The sequence below is a fragment of the Marmota marmota genome, unplaced genomic scaffold (genome assembly GCF_001458135.2).
Source record: "Marmota marmota marmota unplaced genomic scaffold, marMar, whole genome shotgun sequence".
Classification (NCBI taxonomy): domain Eukaryota; kingdom Metazoa; phylum Chordata; class Mammalia; order Rodentia; family Sciuridae; genus Marmota; species Marmota marmota.
Window position 1 is genome coordinate 13,597,308 of NW_026000221.1, and position 19,306 is coordinate 13,616,613.

At 48.2% G+C, this 19,306-nt stretch overlaps 1 long non-coding RNA gene across 1 annotated transcript; it reads left to right on the forward strand.

Moving 5' to 3' along the window:
* The first annotated feature begins 1,273 nt into the window (after positions 1-1,273).
* LOC125612944 lies at positions 1,274-13,554 on the forward strand. Its single transcript, XR_007343426.1, has 2 exons — positions 1,274-1,554; positions 12,803-13,554. It is a non-coding gene; the product is annotated as an uncharacterized LOC125612944 (long non-coding RNA).
* Positions 13,555-19,306: the final 5,752 nt, after the last annotated feature.

The window sequence follows — 19,306 nt, forward strand, 5'->3', positions numbered from 1 at the left end:
AATATTAACATGTAATGTTACAATTTTACAAGTGTGAGTTGAAGGCCCTGAACTTGGGCTCAACAAACAAACAAAAAACAAACAAACAAAAAGGTCAAGATCAGCTGCCCCCAAATAGAAACAACAACAACAACAACAACAACAAACAGGTGAGAGAAAGGGAGGGAACTTGGTCATTGGCTGGAATAATAATAACAATACTATTAATAAAAATAATGACAGGGAACATAGACGACCTTATTTGGCCTTCACAACAATGTGTTGGGTCGCTGTTTTTATTGATCCCCACTCCCCAGCTGAGGAGGTTTAGACTTGTAGAGGTCGGATCATTGTCAAGCCACTCACTGAGCATTATAAAGGGAGAGATCCCCCAGGGCCTGCCAGCTCTGGCCTGGCTAGACAGTGACTGGGACACTCTCTGTCTTCCTTTCAGGATAGCGTGGGGTGCAGGGGGAACCACAGTAAAGTTTAACCTAAAGTGGAATAGAAGGCCCTTGGGGGTGCTCAAGTAGGGTCTGGACCACCCTGTCATAGCGTTGCGATGATCCCAGATCAAATGGGGACTAGCAAAAAAGCATATTTATGGTTCTTCCTTCCTCTGCAATTCTATAGTTCTGCTGCAGTAACTTAACTACTTTCAAAGTCAAGTTTACGATGCAGGAGAACTGTAATTTTTACACGTGGAATGTATGTGGTATTTATGATACTTGGGGTTTCTCCTATGATAAATAGATACACTATGTTTATTCCCGAGTCCTAGGACTTGTGACAAATTTCAGATGACCATTTTAAGGATTACTTTCTGGCTGAGTATTAAGATATTCATAGTTATGTGCCTATCCCTGGCACCTCCTTCCTTAATGAGGAAAGCGAGGCACAGAGAAGTTGAGAAGGTCACACAGCTAAGTCAGTTTTGTCTGCCTCTAAGTATATGAGACGTCCCTGAGTCTAGTGACTATAATATTACCCCGCCCAGGTCAATTTGTCACAGAATGGGTTTTCATAAAACAGGGCACATATTGGGATAAACAGGACTAACCTTTCCTTGCATGGCCTCACCCTGTGCCTGGTTGGCACCTGGAGGGTCTTCAGAGATAAGTCCTCCATCTCTTTTGTCCTCCTTGGGACAGAGGTGCCACCGTGGGAACCCTGACTTCTGAAGGTCAAGGCTGCTCTCCCAGAGGGGCTCCAGCCTCCAGGTGCTTCCCAGGAATCCTCTCACCAAGAAGCATCTTTTCAGCCAACCTTAGAATTTTGCTCTGGGCTTCTGAATTAAACTAGTTCCACCTTAAATACGAGAAATCAATGCTCACGGCCGAGCTGTGGCTACAACATTGATTTGGCATAAATTTCGAGGCAGCCTGGCTAATAAGTAAGCTGAAAGGCTGTAAACACCAGGGAGGAATATTCCGAGGGGATTGGGACAGGTAGCTGCAGATGAGGGGTGGGGTGGTTGGCTCCACACCCCCACCCAATTCTGAGACCCTTGTCACCTGGAGGATGTCAGCAGCAGACGACACTTAGGCAGTACACTCTGGTTTGCGGTGGATTTGGGTAAGTAGTGGAGATTCTGGGGTCTCCCTGGGCAGGTGAATTAACCTCCCTGGATTTCTCACCTGGGAAACAGGAGAGACTTCTGGTGGGCATCATGTGGGATGCAGGGACAGTGTCACCTGTAGTCAGCTTGCTTATATGTGGCAGCGATGGCTGTCACACCATGAGAGTTAACAAAGAAGCTATCCCTCAGGGGCTCAGAGCCTATAGATGCTGTATAAGTGGCAGGTGGTGCCGATTTGGAGGATTTTGGTTCCCCCTTCAAGTCCTGGACCCTAGCTCTCCCTCACCACACTGCAGCAGTCCTAGGAAGAGTCATTGTCACTTCCCCTGGTGCCCTGGAGGCTCTGAATGTGAATGTCCTCCTGATTCTTCTATCTCAGAGTTCAGGGTCCTTGAGTTCTGCTGGCCATCCCGTCCCCCGCCACCACTGCTGGACTCTCTGGGTTCCCACATATTGAGCAGGGGCACACGGGGGTTCCCAGCCCTGCTTCCCATCCTGCAGGGGATCCCTCACCGCATTGCCGCATTTGTCATAGATGTCAACATCTTTAATACGGACTCATCGGAACCTCCCGTAAATAACTCTCTCTGCTTCTGCTGACTGGCAGGTGATGAGGAAGAAACACAGGCAAATTTGGAAAGCAATATATTTCCCCAACGTGATTTCTGTCTCTGGTCATAAACGTCAGAGATAAATGAGTTGATTTTATTAAGATCAGCACGTTGTTGCAGGGAGGCATTGGCTGAGCTGTGAATCATGGAGCCCCTGGAAGCCCCTGGGAGTCCCTCACCCCTGCACCTTCAGGGCAGGTGAGCCTGCCTTCCAGTGTGAGCACTGGAGGCCTCTGCATAAAAGGGCTGCATCTGTTCCTGCCACCTAGCACCCCTTCCCCTCCCTCCAGACCCAGGCCCTCTCATTGCACCAGTGTGAACCAGTGTGAACCTGGCGGATGCCACACATTGTCCCTTTGGCCTGTCTTTGGTACATCACTGTCTGCCCCACCCTGGACTGGCCATGGCCTGTTTTCCCCATCACATCTCACGCTTTCCTGTCATCCAGTGGGGCCTGTGTGTGTTGAGTGGGTCCTGCGGATGACTCTGGAGTCCACCTTTTTGAAGTCGATTTTAGGAAATTCAAGCAGGTTCAATACCCACAGGTTCTTCCTTCCCTTATCCCCAACAACTGGCCAGTGACTGAAGTTCCATCGGGTCTGGGTTTCCTATTGCTATGGCAACAGAGTACCACACACTTAGTGGCCTAAAGCAACCCAGACTTATTATCTTACGAGTCTGGAGGGCAGAAGCCTGACATGGAGATGACCTGGCCAACATCCAGGTGTCCGCAGGGTGACATTCCTTCTGGAAGTTCTAGGGAAGAGTCCACTTCCTGCCTTTCCCAACTTCTAAAGCCTGCTTGCATTCCTTGGCAGTGGCCCCTGCCATCTTCAAAGCCAGCAGCCCTGGGCCTCCAACAGCCGCTTCTATTGCCACACCTCCTTCTCCAACATCAACCCTCCTTCTCCTTTTGCACACCTAGAGCCCTTGGGACTACCTTGGGCCGGCCTAGACAGCCCAGGACAACCTCCTCATCTCAAGGTTGTCTGATCAGCAGGCTTACTTCCATTTGTAATATTAATCTCCTGGTGGTGTTGTGGACACACTCAAGGTTCCAGGGAGTAGGATGTGGACATCTTTGCTCACCCCACTCCATGAAAGCTTCATGTCTTTGGCTTTGATTTGGATCAGGGAGGTGGGCCAGCCTGAGCTAACTGGGATCAAAGTGGGGAGAGGTGGGGCTGGGGTTGTGGGTCAGTGGCAGAGCGCTTGCCTCACACGTATGAGGTACTGGGTTCGATCCTCAGCACCACATAAAAATAAATAAATAAAATAAATGTATTATGTCCATCTGCAACTAAAAAAAAATTTAAAAAATAAAAGAGTGAGGAGGTATTTTGAGAGAGGGTCTGGGCAGGAGCATCTTCTAGCAGTTTCGATCTTCTTCTTAATGGGCTCAGGCTGAGGAAGGCCAGGATCAGGGGAGATTGAAAGCCAAGAAGGAGGAGCTCAGATCATTCATGCCTTCATGCCCCACCCCCATCTGCAGCTGATTTTCACACTCAAGTGACAGTGACAGACTTTGCTAATTGATCTCAGATCTCTTTTATCCATATCCTGGCCAAGGCTCATGGCAGAGCCTACAGTAGAGATCGGATGTCCCTGATCCTGAGGAGGCTCTATTTCCCAGCCTCCTTGCAGTTTGGCTGGGGCCATGTATTGTGGCTAATGTGCCCTGGCCATCAGCCCACTGCATAATCCTTCATAGTCTGCCTTCCTCTTCTGGGGTGATAGTGGAGGCCCTTACTGGGAGGTGGGGGTGTCATAAAGTGGAAGGAGCCTGGGTGGCTGAATTCATCACTTGAAGGAAATTTGCTTGGGGGGCCATCTGCACTGGTTTGGATTGTCATGTGAGGCAGAAATAAGCAACTCTTTTGTTAAGTCACCAGGATTTGGGAACTGGGTGTTATCGCAGCTAATGTTACTTATCCTAGCTAATATGTAGTTACAGGCCACTTCCTAAAACTCACGACCAATCAGTCAGGGTTGGCCCTGGAGGTAAAAGTATTTCCCTCCCTTCTCCCATATTTTAATTGATGCTTAGACTTCTAATTGCAGTTAGACTGTTCTGAATTTCAGGCTCATGTAGCCAACAGTCTACCAAGTAGCTCCAAAATGGGACATTCTGTTTCTTCCAAACCTGCTTCATAGCCTATGTTCACAGATTTAGAGACACAGGGCAGCCCAGATTCTCTTTGATTTATTTTTTCATCTTTCATATCCAATATTTCTGAGAAACCTCCTTCCTAAATACCTCAGGAACCCGTGCCTCCCTCTCCTTTCTCTGCCTCCCCTTCCCTAGTTGGGGCCTCCCTCTATGGGATGGACCACTGCTGAGACCCTGTTTAGCTGCCCTCCAATCTCTAGCCAAGTTGCCATGGTGATCTGTCCCCTGTGCAAATCTGGGCACCTCACTTGCAGACCTAATGCCCTTCCTCTTGTGGAATTGTTTCCTCATGGCCCTCAGGACCAAGGAGTCCCCACTGGGAGCCCAGCACCTGGAGATGGTGCCTTGGTGCTTGTGGGGAGGAGGCAGTGGTCAGAAGTCAAGGGGACTTCCCTGCAGGTTCTACGTGCATAGACGTCATCTGCTGCCTAGAAAGAAGAAACCGAGTTAATTCTGGAACTCCTTGTTCCTCTCTCACTGCCTACACCAGAGGATGGCATGATGTGAAGCTGGAACAAACCTGAAAGTTTGTGAAGACCAGTGGACCGATTCACAGAGGGACCAACTGAGACCCGGTCAGGAAGAGAGCTCAGGGCTGGAGGTCAGGAGACCATATTCTAGTTCTGGCTTTGGCTCTGACTGGCTGTGCAACTGTGGGTGTCAAACCACTGTCCATTCTGGCCTCAGCTGTCACGTCTCCAAAATGGAGCAACTAAGCCCAGCGCCGTCTCCCCTCAGCTCTCCCCTCAGTCCTGGTGACTGCATGGCACAGCCTGAACTCCCAAGTGTGTTTTGGGGTTCTGAGGACGTCCAGAATTAAGCTCACGGTCTAACCATGGACTAGATATGCTTCTAGAGAATTCTGCACTTCTGCACTGTGTAGACCTAGCAGGGCTCTCTGCGTTGGAGAGTAGTTGGGGTGTGGGCTATGAGTGAGACTTGAGAACCCCTCCTAGCTGGCTTGGAATGCTTCTTACAGACCCCTTCAGGAGGCCTGCAGGGCTGCTTCACTGCCTCTGGGAAGAGGGCCTGGCAGGACTAGGGAGGCAGGAAGGGCGCCCCCTGCAGGTGCAACCACAGCCCTCACCTGCAGTGAGGAAACCTCCTAGATTTGGTGCCACCTGATGGCCAGCAGGTTTCCACTCTTAAGAAAACATGCACATAGTTAAGTTCACACATCTTAAATGTACGGCTCAATGAAAAAACTTCAGAAGTTCCCTTATATCTCTCCCGAGTCTGTATCAACCCCCTCCCCACCAGAGGTGAGCACCAGTCCGGCTAACCACACAGATTCCTTTGGCCAGTTACTTTTAAATAAAGAAAGTCACACGGTCACACGTGTCCCTCTGTGTCTATGTTCAATATGATGTCTGTGAGAGTCAGCTGCCTTGGCTTTTAGCAGGTTCATGAGGCTGCTTGTGCACCTCTGAACAGCCTTCTTGGTGCTTATTTCTGGAGCTCAGATTTATCAGAGAGAGAGAGAGAACTGGAACTCCCCTGCCTTCAGAAACTGCTGTGCTGTAAGTTGGGGGACAACTTCCTGGTGGTCTTCCTGGTATTCCTTAGATTTGGGAACTGCTCATCTATATTAATAAGCATAGATGTCTTTTTTTTTGGAGGGGGGAGGGTATTGGGGATTGAACTCAAGGGCATTCGACCACTGAGCCACATCCCCAGCCCTATTTTGTATTTTACTTAGAGACAGGGTCTCACTGAGTTGCTTAGCCCCTTGCCATTGCTGAGGTTGTCTTTGAACCCACAAACCTCCTATCTCAGCTTCCAGAGCCACTGGGATTACAAGCGTGCACCACCACACCTGGCACATGTATGTCTTTAAATGTGTTTTTCTGTGTATGGGTGTGTGTACCGACTAGCCCTATGCATTCCCACATGTGACCATGCATTTGACATGTATGTTGCCACAAAGAAATTTCTCTAGAGCTGTGTATTTTTGTTTTAAAAGGATCTCTTCTGTCCTTTCTGTCCACTCCAGCAAGAGTCAGCCACTCAGGGAAGTACCTCTTCTATTGATGGAAGGAGAGAGCCCAGGCCGCGCCCAAAATATTTCTCCACCTTTGACCTTGGCCTGGACTTGTGCGGCAGGGAGCTCAGGTCCTGCCTCATGAAAGGCATTCTGTCAGGGCCTGGAGTGAACTTGAGTTCTTGTCCTTCTTGGGAAGAGCAGCATGAGAGTCTTACCTTAATGCTGGGGGATGATAAAGAACTTGAGGCCGATGGTGAATGCTTGCGGGCCAGAAGCCACAGTTTCTCAAAGAAGCAGAGAATGGCCCAAGATGAGGCTGGAGAGGAAGGCAGGCTGGGTCATTGGGTTGATGGATGGGAGTAGGCGTTTCATGCTAAGTTGCAACTTCTGTGATCACGGGAATGCTGTACCGGATCCACCACTAGAGGGCAGCGCTGGAGAGTTTCAAGAATAGCAAGTGGTACCTTTCAATAGAGTGTAAAATGAAAGGATCCGTGACTCTCTTTGTTCCCCTGATGAATTTTTTTCCCCCTTTGGACAAGGAACACAAAGTCTGGGAGTGATTGGCCTTCTTTGCAGGGACACTGGAGGGCAGCAGTGGGCATTCCTAAATGCCCAAATGCATTCGCTTCCTGAATCCTCTGGCAATGTTTTGCTTGTGACTGATGCTCAGCGGGCCACGGGGGAAATGGCCAGAATGCTATTTGTTGAGCTCTGTCCTCTCTGCCTGAGCTGGGGGAAGGTGGCGTTTGGCTTCTCTACAAGCAAATCCAAGTCTTCCTGGTGGCTGGTTCCTGCAGAAGTGGGGCTCCTGGCTGCTCAGCCTGTTTTGTTTGGAAACCAAGTTCAGAAAAAATAGAGGGAGGAAAAAAACAGCTCTGAACTTGGATCCAGGAGGTCTGAGTCTGAGGCCCAGCTTGGATGCCTGCCTAGTATCCTGGGCAAGGTGCATGGCCTCTCTGGGTCTGTGGGTCTCATCTGTGATGTATCATTGCTGTAGAGTTGATAATGATGCTCTCTCTTCTGGCCTGGTACAAGGATCTGCATCCACACTGCCTCATCATCTCCTTTTCATTATTCCATAGGGCCCTGTATCAGTCTACTTCTCATCACTGTAACAAAGTACCTGAGATATTCAACTTATAAAGAGAAAAGTTTTTTTTCTTTTTTAAAAATTTTATCACAGTTTTCCAGATTCCAGTCCATGATTGATTGGCTCTGTTGTTTTGGGTCTGTCGCAAGACAGCACCTCATGTTGGGAGTGTATAGTGGAGCAAAACCACTCAACTTATTAATCAGGAAGCAAAAATAGAGGAGGGAAGGAGAGGGACCCCAGAATCTTCCTGAGGGCACTATACTAATGACCTAAAGACCTCCCATTAAGTCCCACCTCTTAAAGGCTCCTTCGCCCTAAGGACCAAGCCTTTAACATATGGGTCTTGGGGGACATTCAAGATATAAACTGTAGCAGCTGGAGAGCAATACCTGCAGTTTGCAGTTGAGGCTGCTCAGTTTCTGCCAGATAAGGTGATGAGGCAGTTTACCCAGATTACAAAGCTGATTGGCAGAGCCAGGGTTTGAATCCAGGTGTGTCTAACTCCCAAACCTGCATCCTTCCTGCACTATCATGCCAGCTGGCAAGGACCCTCTGCCCCTTAGATGGTGGGGATGGAAGTAGTGACAACAGGAGGCAGGAAGACGTGGCTTGAGTGTCCCTCAGCCACAGTGAAGGTCTGCTGGCACTGCCCAGGGCCTGACCCCAGAGTCTCAGTGACCTCATCTGACAAATGGGAGTGATTCTACTGTGAGCTTCAAAACTCATTATAAAGGCTAAACAGAATTTTGATTGTGAAGGCATTTTGCACAGTGGGTCATCATCAATATTTAAAAGCAACAAACATTTAAAATTCCTTTTTTTTTTGTTTTTGATGGAACTGAACTGGGGGGTGCTTTGCCACTCAGCTACATTCCTCGCCCCTTTTAAACATTATCATTATTATGTTTAAAAATACTTTTTAGTTGTAGATGGACACAGTATCTTTATTTTATTTACTTATTTATTTTTATGTGGTGTTGAGGATTGGACTCAGTGCCTCACATGTGCAAGGCAGACATTCTACCCCTGAGCTACAACTCCAGTCCCTCATTATTTTCATTTAGAGACAGGGTCTTGTTAAATTGCGGAGACTGGCCTCAAACTTTCAATCCTCCTGTCTCAGCCTCCAGAGTCCCTTGGATTATAGGTGTGCCACAAACACGGTGCCTGGCACAACAAACATCTAGAAGAAGGAGGTCTGTGGAGTCAGGGAAATGGAAAAGAGCCGGTGGGACCTCTGCTGGAAGCCCTAGAGGATGGGGGGTTGTTCTGGTTGGGGATGTCTTGGGAAAAGATCCAGTGGGAGGCTCCACAGTATCTGGATCTGGCAGAAGAGATCCCCCTAGTGGAAGCTAGGCGAAGCTGCAGCTGGGAAGGTGGGGGAGTATATCTTGTGGTTTTGGGGGGCGGGGACTAGGAGGCAGATAACTTGCAGAGAATCACGAAGTTGTTTTTGTTGCTTTTATTCTATTTTGGGGGAACATCTGACAATTTGTGCACAACACAGGGGTGACCTCTCTAGTCATTTTGGCGTCTCCTGGGCTCTGTTGTGGGGCCCTGTCTTCTTCTTTGGAGGCTGGAAGAAGTTTCTGGTCTTTTGTCCCGCCTCCCAGTCGCCTAGCCCGTCCACTCCCCGTATGCTGAGGGTCCCACGTTCTGCTGGATTGAGCCTGCTGGGGGTCTTCCTTGGTGCTCCTGTTGGGGGTTGATTCTCAAGTGAGGGAGCACATTGGGGTGGGGGTGGGGGCGCTCAGATTGGCCCAGCTTCAGGTCACAGTATCTGAAAGCCAGTTGACCCCACGGCAGGGTGTGGGGGGACTTGCTGCTGGCAGGTCACCCACACCTCATTGTGCCGAAGAACATCTGTTCCCTTTCTCCTGAGTTACAGTCAGAAACGTCCTCTCTTGTTTGGTTACCCTCGGGAGCAGGGTGAGGCAGTGCTGGGCTGCAGGAAGGGGAACAGGGGACTCCTTGCTCCAGATAGGAGTGGGAGAAGGACACATGGAGAGTGGGAAGGACACCTTGACCACCCATGCCTGGGACACAGGGGCCACATCCACTCGAAAAGGCTGCTCTGCTTGGTGCCCTCTCCCTCCTCAGCCTCAGACACCTGCTGTGACTTCTCAGGGTCCTCCTGGTGACTCCACAGAGGCAAGTTCACATGCTCAGCCCAGCAGGGAGCTTAGGGACAATTCCACTGATTCCCTTCCTTGTGGGGGAAACTGCCACCCTGAGTTGCTCCCATCTGCTGCCCTTGACCCCACACCCCTGCCCTGCTCATCAGTGTGCCTGTGGGGCTACTGCCAGGAGCCTCTGGGCAGTCCTCCCTGCTAAAGTCACCACCTGGGACCAGGACGAGCCCTGAGAGTTTGTGCAAACTTGTCCAACGTCACACAGACAAGACTCATCAGCTCTGGCCATGGCACTGGATTTCCATCCCACCTCCCGAGTGGCATCTGTGCCCTGGTCACTGAGTTGTCCCCTTGCCTTCCCTGTGGCTCCCTAGCGCCCACTCCCCAGTTGCTGGGGCTTCCAATTGCCCCCACCATCTCCTCTCTTTGCACAGGAAAGAAGCAATTTGTTCAGGAAACAAGGGTGTTGGGTTTTACATCTTTGATCTCTCTCTCCAAAGAACAATCTTGCTGAAGAATTTGAAGAGAGAAAAACAACCATCAAAAAGTTTTTCTTTCCAAGAAATGATATTTTCTTTATTCCTTGATTTTTATGTAAACAGGTGGGAGTTTGGAACTAACCTGTACTCAGAAAAGATAAGAAAGAGGCCCTGCTGTTTCCTAGGCTGTGCCCAGGTGTGATCCTGGACCAGAGAACCGAGTGGGAAACTCCTTTAGCAACTCAACATTGTTTTCTTTGCCAGTGTCTGGGTGACCCACCTTCCACTGTGGTCTCTTTCTCCAACACTTCACCCCACTTCTCTATCCAGATTGATCGACTCTGTTCAGCCCTAGACTTTCTCTGTTAATGAATCCAGAAGGGTCTGTATTGTTCAGTCCAGAGTTATCTATGCCAAAAAACTCAGGAAGGTCCACTCTGCCCAGCCCTGGATTACCTACAGGGAGGATCCAATAGTTGTTCTACGCCAGCTCTGTCCAAAGTAAATTTTATGGGTACCAACGTGCGTGGGCACATTCAAAAAATATAAAAAGGAAACAGTGCAATCAATGCTGATAACATTTATTTAACTCAATAGATCAAAAATATTATCAAGTCAATGCATAAACAATATAAAATGATTCATAAGTTATTTCACATTTCTTTACAGCGTGGCTTGAAATTTGGTGTATATTTTATACTTATAGCACATCTCAATTCAGATGTTAATATTTCATTGCAAATACTTGGTTAGTATTTAGGTTTCACAAGATATAAATTAGATTAAGGTGAAATAAAATATTGAGTTCTTCAGTTTCACCAGCCACTGTGCGAGCGCTTGGTCACAACATGTGGCTGGTGGCTGGTGTGTAAGGCCACGCGGTCCCATACTGTTCTACCCAGGACTGTCCACTAATGAATTCAGGATGTTTTATACTTTCCAGCTATGGATCAGCTTTGCTTCACTCAGGACGGTCTACATCAGGGTTTCTCAGCAGTGGCACCATTGATTTTTTAGGATGATTAATCCTCTGTTGGGGTGGGGGCTGACTGTTTTGTGCATTGTAAGTTATTTAGCAGCATGGTTGACCTCTAACCATCAGATGCCAATGAACTCTAAATTGGTGACAATAAAAAAAAAAAATGTTCCCAAGACAGATGTGGTGGTACACACCTGTAAATCCCAGCAGCTTGAGTGGCTTAGGCAGGAGGATCACAAGTTCGAAGCCAGCCTCAGCAACTTAGGGAGGCCATAATTTAGTGTCTCAAGATGAACAAAAAAAGAGTTAGGATGTGGCTCAGTGGTTAAGCACCTCTGGGTTCCATCCCTGGTACCCTCCCCCTGCCAAAAAGCAAAAACACAAACAAAAAACCAGTTCTCAGACATTGACAAATAAGGGGAAAGTATCACTACCTGCTGCCTCAGTTGAGAACAATAGTTGAGAACAATAGTCAACACTGCCCAATTTAGGACTATCTATACTGGCTGATTCTGTATTGTCTACCCTCGCCAGGAGCGCCTATGCTGTCAAATGCAGAATAGTTTGCCTGTCTAGGTCAAGGTTTTCCATAACAGCCCATGGGTCTATACTATTCTGTATGCTACTTCTTATTTGCTTGGTCTTGGGTGATCTATGCCAGCAGTTCTGAATTGGTATTTCAAGAATAGAACCAGACTCACAGATCCAGTTCATGTGGCTTACACAATGTTTCAGAATATTTGAAGCAGTTGCCAAAATTTTTTTAATCAAGAGATTTCACTTAGAAATCTGGAGTTTACCTTCAGAGCTCTGGCCTCAAGGAAGCCCCATTCCCATTTAGTGGTGGTCAGCTGGAACTGAGTCCTGGTTGCTCTCTTAAAGTGAGGGTGTGTGCTCTCCGAAACTTTGTGTCCACCCTGTCCTCACTCAACTCATTTCATAGAATAGTAATAACCTTCTGAGCCTTCTAAGCATTGGGTCATGCTCTTGGATCCACACTGACCTATACAAGACTCTACACTGGTCAGTCCAAGCTGGTCTTGGAGAAGGATATCAAGGAGGCCTGTAGATTCAAACCACCCCTTCATCTTTTGAACGAAAGTATGGATTTCCAGGCTTATCTCAGACTTTTTGAAGCAGAAACTAGGGGGCAGATGTTTTTTTTAAAAGTTTCACAGTTGAGTCTGGGGATCCCCTAATTATAAACTACGTGTCCAGATGAGCCACTCTAGGGAGATTGTCCATAGCAGAAAGCTCCCTGGAGTCTTCTAGGGTCTCTGGCTGGGTTTTGTGACTGCCCAAAGGTTCCTGACACCAGGAAGGCAGCTCCTGACCTTGGATGTTACCTTGAGGACCCAGGGGACACAAGAGGTCACATTAGTGAACTGAACTAACTACCATTAGGTCCCTTCCCCCAAATGGATGCTGTCCCTGAATCTTACTCTGTACAGTCTATTCTTGGAGAATTTATGGGTCAGGAGGCTAACGTGCATTTCCACAGTGGTGGCTATTGGGAGCTTTGTCCAGTTCCCTCCCCAGGGCTCAATAACCCCTCTCTGCTGCCTCCGTGGTCATTTCATGGTGTGACACTCACTGGACATTGGCCTCAGCTGGTAGGAACTTCCGTGATCCTGATGAAAGCCAGACACTGATGAGTTAGTGGGTGTCCTATCAGGGCCTGTCTCCTTGCCTCAGTTTGGAGCCCTCCCAGCCCCTGTAGGATTGGTCAAGGTCTCAGGTGCATTGTGGGACAGCTTCTCCCTCCACTCAACATCTTCCTCCCTTCCTTACAGGTGGATCTCCCAGGAACATCTTCCCATAAACCTTCTGCATGCAAAATATTCCTTCAGCCTCTGTTTCCAAGGAAGCCACTCTAAGACCCCCATCTTCTTGGCAGTTCTGTGCTGAGACCTGGCATCTTCTCAGCACCAAGAAAATCATCTTAGAACATCTGGGTCCCTTTATGGCTTAAAATTCCATAGAAAAAATAGGCTTTCCAGCTGTAGCTCATGGCTGAACGTCTGCTGTTTGCTGAGCAAGTCCCTGGATGATTTGGATACTGTGTGGAGTGATATAAAACAAAGAGAGACAGTGAGAAGCACATTCCATTTAAATAATCAAACAAAATCCAAACGCTTGTACACCACAGCTGTTTAGGAGGAAACCGCTCCAGTTCCTTGGCTCCCTCCAACGAGGGGCCTTCTGTCTTCCGAAGTGGTGTTTGTCTTGTGGTTTTTACTTACAAGTGCAAAACTCAGGTTTCTGTTTCCTAGGTGACCAGCCCAAACTAGAAAGGCATACTTTGTAGTCAGGCGAGGACTTCACTTTGTCCCCCACACGGAACACCCAAGGGATATTTCCAGAAAACATCTGGTTGGGTCAGTCCCCTGCCTAGGAACTCCAGGGGTACTCCATCATCTTCAGAATAAAATTCAAGTTCTTTGATCTAGGATTCAAAATCCTTTGTGAATCCCAACTTCCTCTCAAGCCAGTTCTCAGGCATTCCAAGCTCCAGCCCCAATAAATCATGGATGCTTTCCTTGAACATTCCCTGGTTATTTGTGTCTAGGTATCAATGAATGTGCTATTTCCTTGTCCCAGAAATCCCTCTGCTCTTTGTGTTGTGGAAGAACTTCTACTCATCTGTCAAGACCCATTTTGAATATCATCTGCCCTGGGAAGCCCATCCCCAGTCCCATTGCTCCAGACAGAACCATTGCTGTCCCCTTGGGGATTCCACTACATCTAAAGCCCTTTATTAGTATAGCCTAGTCTCATGCCATTGGTGTCTACTCTTTGATGGAGAATGAAAGGCACAAGTCCAAGTTGACTAGTAATCAGAATCAGGGTGTGCACTGCCAGCCCTTTCATTCCCTGGCTGGGGATCAGTTCATACCATAGTGGAAAGAGATGCTCCCTTTCAAAGGTCTGCATCTGAAATTTTCAATGAAATGCACACATCCTGCCTCAAGCACCTTTACTAAGAGCTGACCCTGATGTCTATTCTGCTCTGGCCTAGATTCTGCTCTTCTGTTTGTCCCAGGTGTTCTTGCTCTGAGACACGTTGATCCCTAATGGTAAAAATCACCTGGAGATCTCATATTAAATTAGAATTAGAAAAATCCAGGAAGAAATTTTCATATCTCCCACCTTCCCATCAGTCTCTGCTAGAGAGCGTCAGGGCAGGGAGGTACAGAGTTGCCCTCAAATCTTCCTTCCCTCCTTCCTTCCCAGCAAGTTGGATGGGGGCTCCCCTGGCCCGGAGGTTTGCAGTCTGATTATGTTTTTTTTTTTTATTACTCCCTTCTATTGCTCATTTGGATTCAGGCACCACTTGCCTCCCACGACAAGGAGGGCATCTCTAACCACTGCATCTTCTACCTTTCTGTTTAACAAACACTTAAACAATGCTTGCTATGTGCCAGAGACTTGCACTTTTCTTAACACCTCAGTGATTAACATGCAGGATGTTTGGGAAGGGTGGAAGAGTCTTGGCCTCAGCCCCTGGGGAAGCAGAATTGGGCAGAGGGAGAAGTTGAACTGTGGCATGGTCCCAACCGTTCAGCCAGCCCCAAAGAACTCTGGAGCTGGGATGGTCCTCCAGAGTTGCCTGAGTGGGGACAAAGTGGCCAGGCCTTTACGAACCCATGCCGATCAGTCATGGACATAAGCTACCCTTGGAAAGAGGTGTGTTTCAGGCAAGGCGGTTTTCTGCAGCTGAGGCAATTCCCCAGGGGGCCCACAGCTGCAGCTGGTCTCCTGGCAGCTGGAGGGAAGGGATTTTGTTTCACTGTCACACTGTCCACCACCCATAGCCATCTCATTTGATTCTCAGCACAATCTAGAGAAAACGGTAGTCATATCATCTCTGCTTTACAAATGAAGAAACTGAGGGTGAGGAAGTTAGCCTACTTTTTTGCTCAAGGTCATGCGGCTCGTGCATGGGAGAGCTGGAATTCCAACCCAAGTTCACCAGTCCCAAAGTCTTTGATCCAAACCAGCCTTCATCTCGCTCGGGCTGCCCCAAGACCCTCACTAGAGACCCTGGGAGTGTTTCCTAATAACTACACAGAATTAAAAATCATAAACTCCAAACACTTTAAAATCAGACTTGATTAAAAGTTGAGACCAGAGGCTTCGAGTCTGAGCAGCAGGTGCCTTGAGAGGGCACAGCGCTTTTGAGAATGCAAAACCCTGGATTAGCCATTAGCCTTTATTTAGATAGACGAGAGAAGTGCAGCAAATATTTACATACCAGTTACCATGAAATTCAAGTTCAATCTGTATTTATTCTGTATCTTGTCATCATAAAGTTGATTTTCTGTCCAAGTGAATTTCCTAAGGGGACAAGGAGCTTTCCTGAAATATTGAAAGGTTTATTTTAATAATTCCAAGGACTGTAGACTTTTACATTTGAGACCGTGAATATTTGTTATAGGAAACAAAATTTATTAGAATGTTTGTAGAAAACTGTGCTTGTTCACTTAAAGTTGTAAACTACGATTTTCATAAGAGGTTGACTTTATTCACCAACTCTGTGAAAATGAGCCCATATGGATCTCGTCCTAATGAGCTCAACCAACACAAAAGACTGTGCTGATTCTCAATTAGGGACACAAATAAAGCCATTCATCCTTGTAGGAAGATTATTTTGCAAGAAAAATAAGCGACTCTAATGGAAAACTTCAAACTAATGCAGAGCCGAAGTTTTCCATGAAAACTGTAAGCCTGTGAGTGATGAATTGCCCCTTTCCATCCGGGGTCTGTTTTTCTGCCAACCTGCTCAACTGTGAGCCACAGTGCTTAAGTTCAACCCCAGGGTCTTTTCAGTTCTATTCAGTTTGATCTGGGAGTGCTGTGGGTGGAATTGCTGTCCACCCACCAAACCAAACTAAACACAACAAAAAAATGTGTTGGGATTCTAACTCACAGTTCCCTAGGGTGAGATTTTACTTGGAGACAGGGTCTTTCAACAGGTAACCAGATTAAAGTGAGGCCCTTAGGCTGGGCCCTAATCCTATATGACCTTATAAAGTCAATAGCAGAGGAGTAAGCCACAAAGGTGTCCCTGCCTGCCTCTGGGTCAGCCTCCCAGTGGCCCTGATGAACGTGCATAGATAGAGGGAAGACTGTATGACCAAGAGACACGGGGAGAAGCAGGCCATCTACGAGTCAGGGGACAGATCCCTCCCTCTAGCCCTCAGAAGGAACCAACTCAGCCAACACTCTGACTTCCAGCCTCCAGAACTAGGAGACCATCAATTCCCGTCGCTAAGGCCACCCAGTTTGTGGCAGTTTGTTAGCACAGCCCTCGCAGATGAATACTTGGAGGGGCTTTCCTGGTTTCTTCCTGAAGTGCTCTGGGTGACAAGCCACATCGCTCTTCTCATCCTGCCTACACTGCTTCAAAGGGGCAGAGGCAACTTCCTAGCGAGGGTCCCAGCTGCCTCAGTGACTTTCTGGAAAACCATTTATCAACTGCTCCCTGTTGTCTTGGAAGTCCTGAGTGGTACCACCTTTGGGTCGTCCATGATCATGATCATAGCAAGTGTCTCTCTGGTCATCACTTCTCCTCTTTCTCCTCTGCTTTCATTCTTGGGCCGGCCTTATGTTTGCCTCCTCTCGCCCCTTTCATTTCCACTGGGATCAGCCGCAGCACCCATTCAATACACCTATTCAAATATCCCCTTCCGCCCATGACCTTGCATCCCAGCCACAATGACAGGCCGCTCCAGCATCAGCCGCGCTGTAGGGAAGCTCTGGCGCCAGTCCACCTGTCGGGACTGAGATTCATTTTCTTTCTAGGTTCTTGTTCTTTCTTGGGTATCATTTTTAAATGGAAATTGGCACCAGGTTGATGATAGCAAATCTGGAAAGTGAGAAAAGAAATTTATTTTTCACTGGTGAGCCAGGAAAATGCTTTAAATATAAGCCGTGGGTGCAATTGGGAAGTTGGGCATTGTGAGTGAGAGCTCTCTGCGTGTGTATAAATCTGCGAATTCCCATCCACTGCTTTCAAAATATGGTTATGGATTGGCGTGTGCAAATGTATGTGCCTTTGTGGATCTTTCTGTGGAGAGGTGTGCACCCCCCATGTGTGGACTTTGTGTGTGTGTGTGTGTGTGTGCATGTATGTGTGTATATGCACGTCATTGTGCATGCAGGTAGGTGTGACTGAGTACATAAGTGTGCAATAGTTGTAAGTGTATATATACTTGTGAGTGTGTACAGACAGTGATACTGGGTCTCTACCAGGCAAGGGAAAGAGTGGAACTGGTACTGACTGGGACATGAGATCCCAGAGGAGATCCACTGAGGGATGAACACTGGCTTCTCCTGCCCAGTGCTGCCCAAGTCAGCTAGATGCCGGGGCTAGGTTTAGAGACAGATGTGCCAACTTCCTCAGCTTCTTTGCTGATCCACGTCTGTGCCACTGGCCTGGGCTCAAGCACACTGTCTTTGCTGAGAGCTTAGAAGCTCAAATGGGTCCCTCTGCCAGGAGCCAGGCTGCAAAACTTCTCTGCTTTGCACACTCCATTCTAAGGCCATGGTGGGGGAGGCACCTGAAAACTCTACTCACACTATTCAGCTCCTGCCAAGCCCAGGCCACATCCATCTGTCACCTGGGCCTATTTTGGACATGGCCCAAGGATGGCCCTTAGCTGTGTCATCACTTGGTTACTCTGATAATTGTCCTTAAGTTTGATTGAGCAAAGTGATACACTGGACACCCCTCCTTGAGAAACCCTCATTCTCTCTAGCCTCCCAAGGCAAAGACGGATGCATGTGACCAGGTTCTCTAGCACTTTTCTTGCAGCAAGTCCTTAGTAAAAGCTGTTGCGGTTGCTGATGGAGATCGGTGAGGTGACTTTCTGGCTTGCAGCCTTCATTTTGCCTTGTGGTTCCACTCCCTCCCTGGCCTTGACCTGACCTTCTCACCAGCTGAGACTGCCTCTCCCTCCACCCAGAAGGGGACAGGATATGCTTTCAGGCTGCCATAACAGAATACCACTTACAAACAACAGAAACTTACTTCTCATAGTTCTGGGGGCTGGAAGTTCAAGATCAAGGTGCTAGTGGGCCCGGTATCTGGGGAGAGCCCTCTGCCTTGTTCATAGAGGGATTTCTTTTTGCTGCATCCTCACGAGACAGAAGGGGTGAGGTAGCTGGCTCTGGGGTCATTCTTCTAAGGGCATTAATCTCATTCATGAGGGCTCCTCTCTTGTGACCTAATCAGCTCTGAAAGAACCCATCTCCAGATGCTGTCACCCTGGGGGTTGGGGTTCAGCAAGGGGAGTGTGGGGAGATTCAGGACCTCAGCCCAGAGCAGGCTTTAGGTTATTTGAGTCTTGCTTCATCCAGGAAAACCAGCCATCAAGGAGGTCTCCTTGACATCCTGCCAGCATCTCTTCTCAAAGGGACCCAAAGGGGATGGGACCCTAGTGGGTGTGACTCAGTGGCCCTGCCCAGTAGATCTGAGGACCAAGCAGGACTGAGGAGTTCAGGGTGCACTTTCCAGGAGATGGAATGAAAAAGTTACAGATGCAGATGCCCCACCCTGGGGAGGCAGAGCTGGAGGGTCTAAAGTGTTAATGACCCCACAGAAGAGATGCGCGGCACACATCCTCCAACACCAACATTCTTGGTCATTTGTAACCCAATACCTACCTGCCTCTGCAAGCTCCTTTGTCTTTGTCTCTCCTGCAGTGTCCAGCAGAGGTGGGGACACGGGTAGGTGTTAAATTTCTGTCACTCCCAGTCTTCATCCTGCCTGATCTTTTTCTCTTCTTCATGTGCCTTTGGACACTAACTTGTGTTCACAAATAGTCCATCTCCCCCTTAAGAAAACAGTTCTATTTCCAGAGGGGTCAGCAAACCACGATCCAGGTTGTGAGATTCTGGGGAAGGTCGTATGACTTGGGCATAGGGTTGCAGATTAAATACGGGAAACCCTGAAACATTCCAATTTCAGATAAACAACAAATACTTTTTTAGTTCTACGTATGTCTTTTGCAACATTTGGGACATGCAGATTTTTGTGGGTCCCATTGTATCTCTTCAAGAGGACTGGTGTCTTTATAAGAAGAGGACAAGATGGTCATGTGAAGGCACAGAGGCACACAGGGAGCATGCTGCAGAATGAAGGAGGCAGAGAATGGAACTTCTGTGTTCGTAAGCTAAGGAGCACCCAAGTCGGCTGGGAATACCAGGAGCTACGAGAAGGGCATGGAGTGGTTCTCCCCTTGAGCCTCCAGAGAGCAGAGCTCTGCACACACATCAATTTCCGATCTGGCTTC